Genomic DNA, 11,645 nt, shown 5'->3' on the forward strand with positions numbered 1-11,645 from the left:
CATATGTTGTGCACAGTAATTCTACGAGAAATTTTAATTGCTAATTGAAAAATATTACTCGGGTGATAAAAAGCACAGCAGTTGTCAACATTAATGAAATAAGTAAAATGGATTTCATCTCATGTCAACATTCGTCACATACACCATCTTTATAAAAGATCAGAAAAATCCACCCCTTTACAAGCACAAGCCGGCCGCTGTGGACGAGCGGTTCTAGGCATTTCAGTCAGGAACCGCGCTACTGCTACGGTCGCAAGTACGAATCCTTCCTCAGGCATGGAAGTGTGTGATGTCCTTAGGTTAGTTAGGGGTAAGTCGTTAGTTGGAGTAAGTGGACTGATGACCTCAGATGTTAAATCCCATAGTGCTTAGAGCCATTTTACAAGAACAAGCAAGATCGTAAGAGATGGGAAAGAACCACCGTAGTACAACAATCGAGTTAGAAAACTGCTACGGAATCAGAGGGAACTTCACAGCAAACATAAACATATCCAAAGCCTTGATGACAAACAAAAATTACACGATACGAAATGTAGTGTGAGGAGGGCTATGCAACAGGAGTTCAATGAATTCGAAAGTAAAGTTCTACGTACTGGCTTGGCAGAAAATCATAAGAAATTTTGGTCTTATGTCAAAGCGGTAGGTGGATCAAAACAAAATGTCCAGACACTCTGTGACCAAAATGGTACTGAAACAGAGGATGACAGACTAAAGGCCGAAATATACTAAATGCCTTTTTCCAAGCTGTTTCACAGAGGAAGACTGCACTGTAGTTCCTTCTCTAGGTTGTCGCACAGATGACAAAATGGCAGATATCGAAACAGATGACAGAAGGATAGAAAAACAATTAAAATCGCTCAAAAGAGGAAAGACCGCTGGACCTGATGGGATACCAGTTCGATTTTACACAGAGTACGGGAAGGAACTTGCCCCCTCCCCCCCCTTCTTGCAGCGGTGTACCGTAGGTCTCTAGAAGAGGGTAGCGTTCCAAAGGATTGGAAAAGGGCACAGGTCATCCCCGTTTTCAGGAAGGGGCGTCGAACAGATGTGCAGAACTACAGACCTATATCTCTAACGTCGATCAGTTGTAGAATTTTGGAATACGTATTATGTTCGAGTATAATGACTTTTCTGGAGACTAGAAATCTACTCTGTAGGAATCAGCATGGGTTTCGAAAAAGACGATCGTGTGAAACCCAGCTCGCGCTATTCGTCCACGAGACTCAGGGGGCCATAGACACGGGTTCCCAGGTAGATACCGTGTTGCTTGACTTCCACAAGGCGTTTGATACAGTTCGCCACAGTCGTTTGATGAACAAAGTAAGAGCATATGGACTATCAGATCAATTGTGTGATTGGATTGAAGAGTTCCTCGATAAAAGAACTCAACATGTCATTCTCAATGGAGAGAAGTCTTCCGAAGTAAGAGTGTCTTCAGGTGTGCCGCAGGCGAGTGTCGTAGGACCGTTGCCATTCACAATATATATAAATGACCTTGGGTATAACATCGGAGGTCCACTGAGGCTTTTTGCGGATGATGCTGTAGTATATCGTGAGGTTGTAACAATCGAAAATTGTACTGAAATGCAGGAGGATCTGCAACGAATTAACGCGTGGTGCAGGGAATGGAATTGAATCTCAATGTAGACAAGTGTAATGTGCTGCGAATACATAGAAAGAAAGATCCTTTATCATTTAGCTACAATATAGCAGGTCAGCAACTGGAAGCAGTTAATTCCATATATTTTCTGGTAGTAGGCATTAGGAGTGATTTAAAATGGAATGACCATGTACAATTAATCGTCGGTAAAGCAGATGCCAGACTGAGATTCATTGGAAGAATCCCAAGGAAATGCAGTCCGAAAACAAAGGAAGTAGATTAAAGTACACTTGTTCGCCCACTGCTTGAATGCTGCTCACCGGTGTGGGATCCGTACGAGATAGGGTTGATAGAAGAGTTGGGAGGGGATCCAACGGAGAGCAGAATCATTTAGTAATCGCGAAAGCGTTACGGGGATGATAGATAAACTTCAGTGGAAGACTCTGTAAGAGAAACGCTCAGTAGCTCGGTACGGGCTTGTGTTGAAGTTTCGAGAACATACCTTCACCGAGGAGTTAAGGAGTATATTGCTCCCTCCTACGTATATTTCGCGAAGAGACCATGAGGATAAAATCAGAGAGAATAGAGGCCACACAGAGGCATACCGACAATCTTTCTTTCCACGAACAATGAACATGAACAATAAGGCAGTACTAAATGGCTTGAGGGTCTCGTGGGTTTTACTATACCTTCGCAAGGTCGATGCACGAAGCGTACAACTTCCACCGTCATGCCTTAGCGAAAGATCTTCTGGAGAAACTTAGAAAATTCTGGTTCTACTTAAAATCACAAAGATGACAGAAGGCTTCTTTGCAGTCAATCATCAATTGTGTGGTAATGGAAGACAGAAAAAGGATAGGTGGAATTTCAAATTTCGCGTAGACATACCGTCGTTTGACCGTCGCACAGACTCCCGTACGGAGGACATATTAATGAGCATTCCGTAAATGGAGAAGCTAGTGAAAGAGTTGAAAACAAATAAATCACCAGATTAGGACGGACTCCCGGTTCGGTTTTGAAGAGAGTATTATACGACATTGGCCCCTTATTTAGCTGCATTTATTGCGAATCTCTCGCCCAGTGGAAAGTCCGAATCGACTTTTAAAAAGAAGCGTAAAAGAACAGACCCACAAAATTAAAGACTAATACCTTTAACATCGGTTTGGTGCAGAATTGTTGAACACGCTGTAGGTTGTAATCTAATAAATTTCCTTTAGCCATAAAAGCTTCTGGTCACAAATTAGCACTGATTTATAAAGCATCGCTACTGTGAAACTCAGATTTCTCTTTCATCGCACGATATCCTGCGAACCATTGATGAAGGGCATCAGGCAGATTCAATATTTCTGTATTTCCGGAAAGTATTTGACATGATGCCCCATTGCAGTATGATTAACGAAGGCCCGATCATACAAGACAGGTTTCCAGACATCTGAGTGGCTCGAGGATATCTTCAGTAACAGAAACTAATGGCGACGGTTCGTCAGGCACAAGGGTGTCGTCAGGAGTGCCCAACGGAAGGGTGGTGGCACCGCTCTTATTCCCAATGTACATGAATGATCTGACGGACAGGGTGAGCAGCAATCTGTGGCTGTTTGCCGATGACGCTGTGGTGTATGGGAAGGTGTCGTCGTTGACTGACTGTAGGAGGATATACGATGACTTAGACAAAATTTCTAGTTGGTGTAATGAATGACAGCTTGCTCAATATGTAGGAAAATAGAAATTAACTCAGCTGCCTAGGAAAAACAATTCTGTAGTATTTGAATATAGTATTAGTGGTGTAGTGCTTGACACAGTCACGTCAATTACATGTATGGGCATATTGTTGTAAAACGACATGAAAGGGAACGAGCACGTCAGGACGGAAGTAAGGATGATGGTTGACTTCGGTCTACTGATAGCATTTTAGGAAAATATATCTCATCTAAACAGGAGAAGACCGCGTGTAAAAAGTAGTGTGACCAGTTCTTCGCCGGCCGGTGTGGCCGTGCGGTTCTAGGCGCTTCAGTCTGGAACCGCGTGACCGCAACGGTCGCAGGTTCGAATCCTGCCTCGGGCATGGATGTGTGTGATGTCCTTAGATTAGTTAGGTTTAATTAGTTCTAAGTTCCAGGCGACTGATGACCTCAGAAGTTATGTCGCATAGTGTTCAGAGCCAGCCAACCAGTTCTTCAGTAATGGCTGAATGTTTGAGATTCCCACACGTCGGGTTAAGGGAAGACATCAAATAAATCCAGAGACGTACTGCTAGATTTGTTACCGGTATCTTCGATCAAAACGCTAGTGTGACGGAGATGCTTCGTGATTACAAATGAGAATCGCTGAAGGGAGACGACGTTCTTTTCGCGATACACTGATGAGAAAAATTAGAGAACTCTTATTTGCAGGTGATTGCAGAACAATTCTACTGTCTCCAAAATAAGTTTGGCGTAAGGATCGCGTAGATAAGGTGAGAGAAATTAGGGCCCGTTCCATTTGTAAGCTGGAAAAGGAAAGGAAATGACTAGTGGTGGTAAAGGTACCCACCGCTATGCACCATACTGTGGCTTGCAGAGTATGTCTGTAGATGTAGGTGTATGTGGATCCTCTTCCGCTTATTTTCGATGATCAAGGCTCTCGCAGTGATCTTGACCTTACTTTGTACGTCCTCGAACGCCATGTCCACATGCTGAATTTTCCTCCCCACACAACTCACAAACGGCAGCTGCTTAACAGATCATTTACGAAACCTTTTAAAGAACAATGCAAACTTGCTTGCATTTTCTGGATGGGGGAAAATCCCTCTGCTTTATCACGGCATGGTAAATGTAGTTAGTGGCTGCAGCCTAAAGAAGTGTGTCACCTGGACATACCTGAACACAGTTCAGGAGCTACCCGTTACGGCTACAAACATCCACTGAGTTGAATATTATTGTCAGTGCCCTTACCAACGTAGAGCATCCACCACCTCTTGATACAATTGCCGGAGCTATTACTGCATTATTCCAAGAACCTCTTCTAAAAATTGGTCTTTTTCTCAAACACAGTTGGTGTCTCTCAGATATTACAGCTGTAGCTGTAACCTCATCATCAAGCAAAACTTATTCAAAACCGCTCCCAACCATTAGACCTACAGCTGGTGTAGACATAACTTCATCCACGACAGATAGTCAACCAACTTTTTCAAGTATTTTGAAGACTATTTCTCCTGTAACTTCCTGCGCTAAAAGAAAAGATTAAAAAGCCCAAAAATTAAACTTGAGAAAAGTGAAATATTAGCTTCAACACCCATTAAGCAGATGTTAATAGAAAACAAAAATTTGAGAACTGAAAAGCGCAGCTGCTGAAGAAATCAGAAAAGGCAAACAATTGAAAATCAACATGTGAATTTGGAAAAAGTTGAAATTAACACAACCAAATAAAAAAGAAAAAGCAATCAGTTTGACAATCCTAAACACAATGTAAACACAACGCCAAGAACATGCAAACAAAATCCAACAAGGGGCACTTCTGATGATGATCAGGTAGACTGCATTGTTTGGTGGGAATTTTTTGAAGAAAACTGGATCAGGTGCGAAACATGTGAGGATTGCACACATGAAGTTCGTGCAAAAATTGAGCATTGATTCTATTCCTATTGTGACTACTGTAAAATGAAAAGTGATTAACAATGAAAATTTTCTTGCACTTTTGACTCCGAAAATTAGACAAATATTGTTTAGATGACTTGGGTCATGCGAAAGAACCAAAATATTACTATAAATAAAAAGCACTATATTGCATATGTTCTACAGTATAATTTATCGTGTTAACCGGTTTTCGCCCTACAAAGCCATCATCAGACTTTAAATCCCTCTAAGCTGAAAACCGGTTAATGCAACAAATTTACCCCGTGGAACATAAGGAAGATAGTTATTTTCATTTATTATCATGTTGCTCTACCAAGAACAGACGGAAGAATCTCTATTTACCTATCTAGCTACCCAACTATCTGTCTGTCCTCGAAGGTGGTCTTTAAGTTTTCGAAACAGATGAAAATTGGATGGGGCCAAGTCGGCACAGTATGGGGGATGACGATAGTGAATCCATGGTATCTGACTGTTGCAGGCGTCGTAGCGCTCTTGTGTGGCCTGCCAAAATATTATTTTCCATGCTACGAGAGCGTGCTGAAAAGTAATGCCTCCGAATTTTTTATGTAAAAACTTTTAAAGCGTTTTAAATAAAATAGACTTTATCAATATTCTACATATTTATTCCACAACACAGTCACCTGAACGACGAACACATTTCTCCCAACGAGAGACCAGTTTGTTGATACGTCAGAGTAGAATGTTTGGCTTTGTCGGCGGCGCTATAACCTTACCTATCCTTGTACCACTTAATCACTATCAAAGTGAAGTCCTCGAAGATGGTCTTTAAGTTTTCGAAACAGATGAAAATTGGATGGGGCCAAGTCGGCACAGTATGGGGGATGACGATAGTGAATCCATGGTATCTGACTGTTGCAGGCGTCGTAGCGCTCTTGTGTGGCCTGGCATTCTCATGCTGAAGGAAACTGTGGTCCGTGTGTTTACGAACTCTTGGAATTCGTGCTTTTAGTTTTCTGAGGGATTACAGCACGCTGTTCCTCACGCAGCGACGTAGTAACGTTCCACCGCCATGTTACACACTAAAATTCAGATCCCTCTAGCGGCAGAAGGTTGCAACTTGCATTAGAGAAACGGAGAAGTCGACTGAGTAAAATGCATGATATGTAATATCCCAATCGATATTGAGAACAGAATAAAACATTATAAGGCATAACTTTTCAGCATACCCTCGTAAAACTGAAATTTCTGTACTATGTTTCCACTTTGATTTTCTCTGTTATTCTGTACTTTTAATATGTAAACAGATCACATTTTTTTGTGATTCACAAAAAGGAATCTTTTTGTTTAAAAGCTACATTTTTATCTATGGCCCATGCTAGCCGACACTTTTTATATCTCGAATTCTACGCCATGAACAATCACTTCTTGATGTGTGTCGCTTCGCTTCGATATCTTTTTTACCATGTACCATTTCATGTGAAGGTCTTATGCCGTTATACCTCATTTCAAAACAGCAACGAATGTTTATATCAATTTTGTATTAAGTGACTCATACCAGTCACCACTCCCCTATATGAAGTGACTCGTTAGTATTCATTTTTGTGCAATGAACAGACACATCATATTAGGTGTGACGAACATCAATTACACGAAGGAAAAAAAAAGAAGAAGAAGAACACAAGGTGTCTATATTCGAAGTAAAACTGTTGCCTCATTAATAAATATCAGGCAATTCGATAAGCGCCATTAGCGTGGATATACACTCCTGGAAATTGAAATAAGAACACCGTGAATTCATTGTCCCAGGAAGGGGAAACTTTATTGACACATTCCTGGGGTCAGATACATCACATGATCACACTGACAGAACCACAGGCACATAGACACAGGCAACAGAGCATGCACAATGTCGGCACTATTACAGTGTATATCCACCTTTCGCAGCAATGCAGGCTGCTATTCTCCCATGGAGACGATCGTAGAGATGCTGGATGTAGTCCTGTGGAACGGCTTGCCATGCCATTTCCACCTGGCGCCTCAGTTGGACCAGCGTTCGTGCTGGACGTGCAGACCGCGTGAGACGCCGCTTCATCCAGTCCCAAACATGCTCAATGGGGGACAGATCCGGAGATCTTGCTGGCCAGGGTAGTTGACTTACACCTTCTAGAGCACGTTGGGTGGCACGGGATACATGCGGACGTGCATTGTCCTGTTGGAACAGCAAGTTCCCTTGCCGGTCTAGGAATGGTAGAACGATGGGTTCGATGACGGTTTGGATGTAGCGTGCACTATTCAGTGTCCCCTCGACGATCGCCAGTGGTGCACGGCCAGTGTAGGAGATCGCTCCCCACACCATGATGCCGGGTGTTGGCCCTGTGTGCCTCGGTCGTATGCAGTCCTGATTGTGGCGCTCACCTGCACAGCGCCAAACACGCATACGACCATCATTGGCACCAAGGCAGAAGCGACTCTCATCGCTGAAGACGACACGTCTCCATTCGTCCCTCCATTCACGCGTGTCGCGACACCACTGGAGGCGGGCTGCACGATCTTGGGGCGTGAGCGGAAGACGGCCTAACGGTGTGCGGGACCGTAGCCCAGCTTCATGGAGACCGTTGCGAATGGTCCTCGCCGATACCCCAGGAGCAACAGTGTCCCTAATTTGCTGGGAAGTGGCGGTGCGGTCCCCTACGGCACTGCGTAGGATCCTACGGTCCTGGCGTGCATCCGTGCGTCGCTGCGGTCCGGTCCCAGGTCGACGGGCACGTGCACCTTCCGCCGACCACTGGCGACAACATCGATGTACTGTGGAGGCCTCACGCCCCACGTGTTGAGCAATTCGGCGGTACGTCCACCCGGCCTCCCGCATGCCCACTATACGCCCTCGCTCAAAGTCCGTCAACTGCACATACGGTTCACGTCCACGCTGTCGCGGCATGCTACCAGTGAATGGAGCTCCGTATGCCACGGCAAACTGGCTGACACTGACGGCGGCGGTGCACAAATGCTGCGCAGCTAGCGCCATTCGACGGCCAACACTGCGGTTCCTGGTGTGTCCGCTGTGCCGTGCGTGCTCAGCCCTCTCGCAGTGTCCGGAGCAAGTATGGTGGGTCTGACACACCGGTGTCAATGTGTTCTTTTTTCCATTTCCAGGAGTGTATGTCACAAACGTGCATTTACTGTTTATGTTTCCTATATTTATAATATTATCTTATAGCATTAAGGAAATGGGTAAAAATTTATACGTGTTTACAAATAAAACAATAAATGTAACGTTACTGAGTAAATACGAGGATGGCTGAGTCTTGAAAAACACAGGATTTTATAGTGGTACGGCCTAGCAAACAAATGTAAATTCTCGCAAATGAAACATCACATCAAACACCGCAGCAAATAGAGTGGAGTGGAGGACTGTGTAGATATGGAGTAAACGTTGAAAAATTGTAAATACAAACCCACTGAAGATAAATTAAAAGTACTTCGTTGCTTATTGCTGGAATCAAACGGAACGTACATGATGGATAATGCCATCACAAGAGATTCGGGCTTCAGTCGCACCAGGGCACGGAAACCAGCATTGTGAGCCTTTGTATATACTCGTTCCCTGAGAAATGTATTATTGAAAATTTCGCCTTATGTCAAACACTCGTTTCGAATCTCAGGTCGAGGCCCGGACCAGCCAAGCGTCCCTGGGACAGGGCGTACTGAGCACGGTAGTGCAGTTTCTAGGGAAGTGCCTCTGAAGTTCAGACTCCAGACGAGCCATCGCCGGCCAGTGTGGCCGAGCGGTTCTAGGCGCTTCAGTCTGGAACCGCGCGACCGCTACGGTCGCAGGTTCGAATCCTGCCTCTGGCATGGATGTGTATGATGTCCTTAGGTTAGTTAGGTTTAAGTAGTTCTAAGTTCTAGGGGACTGATGACCTCAGATGTTAAGTCCCATAGTGCTCAGAGCCATTAGAACCAGACCAGCCATCAATATTTAGATATTCCGTATGCCCTCTAATTAACTTCACGCGAACGCCGAAACTGTTTCATTGAAAATGCCATGGCCGAATTTATCTCCTGTTCTGGTTTTCACTAATCTTCCATTCATTTTCTGATCGACACAGTGGAAATTATAACTGCTAGCCGTGAGTCTGTGCGTATGAATAGTACCGCGGGAAAGTCGGTCTCTTGTAGTAGCATGAGTGTGGTAAGATGATGCTCATCTGAAAATTTGTATAGTTTCTACGATAAAATATGACAACCACCTTGAGCGACCGCTAGATCTTTCAGCAGGGAACAGCTAACGAAATACGTTTACTATTTATATCCCCGAAAGAGCTAATGCCACTGATATATCTAATACTTTTACACATAGGTAAGCACTATCTGTAGTTTCACAGCCTCGCTATGTTGTTTGGCCGGAGTTTGTAAATGTATATCCAACCGTGCGGTCGGGCGCTTCCTGTGTACTGATCAGTGAGTACAGCCTTCCTTTCTAACTATGGTAACAGCTATCTGAAGATGGACTTCTGATATTTGTTTGACTTAGTCGAAAGTCATACACTACGACTTACTAGCAAATACAATACACAGGATATTTCAAAAAGTTTCATAAGTTTCCATAAGATTATATTTTCTACTTTAAACTGGTTGTGGATTTTAACTTTTTCTTACAAATAAAAAGTTTTTGTTTTTCAAAAGAACCATCCGATTTTACACGGGTATGTATTTATGAGGGAAATGCAGAAAAATGAAGCCTCCGAATTTTTTATTCTCTTTTCAATATCTGTAGAGGTATCACATGTCATGCATATTACTCGCATACTAGACGGCTCCGAAGTGTAGCGTGAAACATCGCGGTGAGTTACGTAACTACGTCGGTGCGTGAGATACAGTGTGCTGAGAAAACTGAAAACACGTATTCGAAGAGTTCGTCCACACATGCAGCACCCTCTCCTAAAGCATGATAATGCCAGACTACGCACGAGCTCTGCGACATCTATAACAGACGCTTTGTGTTACTAAAATCTATCATCCTCCATGTAGTCCCGTCTTGGCCCCAGCCCATTTTCATCTGTTTCCAAAACTCAATGAACACCTTCGAGGACTTCACTTTGACGATGATGGTGTGGTGCAAGGTGATCTGACGTCGCTGCTCCGTCAACAGGGTCAAATATTCTACAGTGGCGGCATCAACAAACTGATCTCTCGTTGGGAGAAATGTGTTCGTCGCCACGGTCACTGTGATGAGAAATAAATATGTGGACATGAAGACTAAAGATGTTAATAAAGTATGTTTTGTTTAAAAATCTGTACGAGTTTTCATATAAAAAATTCGGAGTCATTACTTTTCAGAACATCTTCATGGACATATAACCCCGTTGTACTTTTTTACAATTATGTTTTGAATCAGTTTCTACTTCCCTTCCACAAATGGTCAATGTGTCCTTCTCCGGACGGGCGTTAAGTTCCAGACGATAGTCAGACTCGTCCCATACTTTTGCGAGCATGTATGGAATTACTGCATTCACTGCTGTGGCAATTCAGAGTCTTAATTCATCCAAAGTTGTAGGAGGGGGAAGCACTTAGACGGCAACGCGAAATCCGTACGTCCCTTTCGGCCGATCCATCGTTGAAATGTTTCATTGTAAGAAATGCTTTTACATGAAGGTGTGCGGTGGAGATCTCTCCTATTGAATATGTCGAATAATGAAACATTCGGTATGTTCTCGCAATTGTAGAGAAAGATAGCTCTGCAGCATATCCAGACCTAGCGAGGTGGCGCAGTGGTTAGTAGACTGGATTCGCCTTTGGGAGGACGACGGTCCAAGCCCGCGTCCGGCCATCATTATTTAGGTCTCCCGTGATTTCCCTAAACCGCACCAGGCAAATGCCCAGACGGTTCCTTTGAAATGGCACACCCGATTTCCTTACCCACCCTTGCCTAATCCGAGCTTGTCATCCGTCTCTAATGACCTAATCGTCGACGGGGCGCTAAAAACTAATCTCCTCCTCCTCCTCCTCCAACATATCCCGGTACGTGATTCTTTTCCGAAAAAAAGTTGAGATCGTGGATCTATTCTCGAAAAACAACTCAAATATCAAAGTCTGTTTCTCGTGCTCCATTATGGTTCGTATCTGCTGTTTTTCCCATATTCTTGCGTAGTGGCGGATCAGTTGTCCACCTAAATGGAACGTCTCCTCACCACTAAACATTCAACGTGAAAGGCAACTCTTAATTTCCGTCTCAACGCAAAGAATTAATTTACAAAACTCTACACATTGTTGTTTGTGATCATCATGAAGGACTTGTAGCAATTGAATCTTGTATGGTTTGGAAAACAAGCGCCGCCGTAGCACCAGGATTGTTCCTGTTGATACGGAGAACATCTTTGTTGCTGTGTTGTCGCCATCTCGGGTCGACGCACATTGGGTAATGAACGAGCAAGCGGCGACTGAGGGAGCTAGCTGCACGACGGGGACCCCTA

This window comes from Schistocerca serialis, chromosome 3, assembly GCF_023864345.2.
Source record: "Schistocerca serialis cubense isolate TAMUIC-IGC-003099 chromosome 3, iqSchSeri2.2, whole genome shotgun sequence".
NCBI classification, from domain to species: domain Eukaryota; kingdom Metazoa; phylum Arthropoda; class Insecta; order Orthoptera; family Acrididae; genus Schistocerca; species Schistocerca serialis.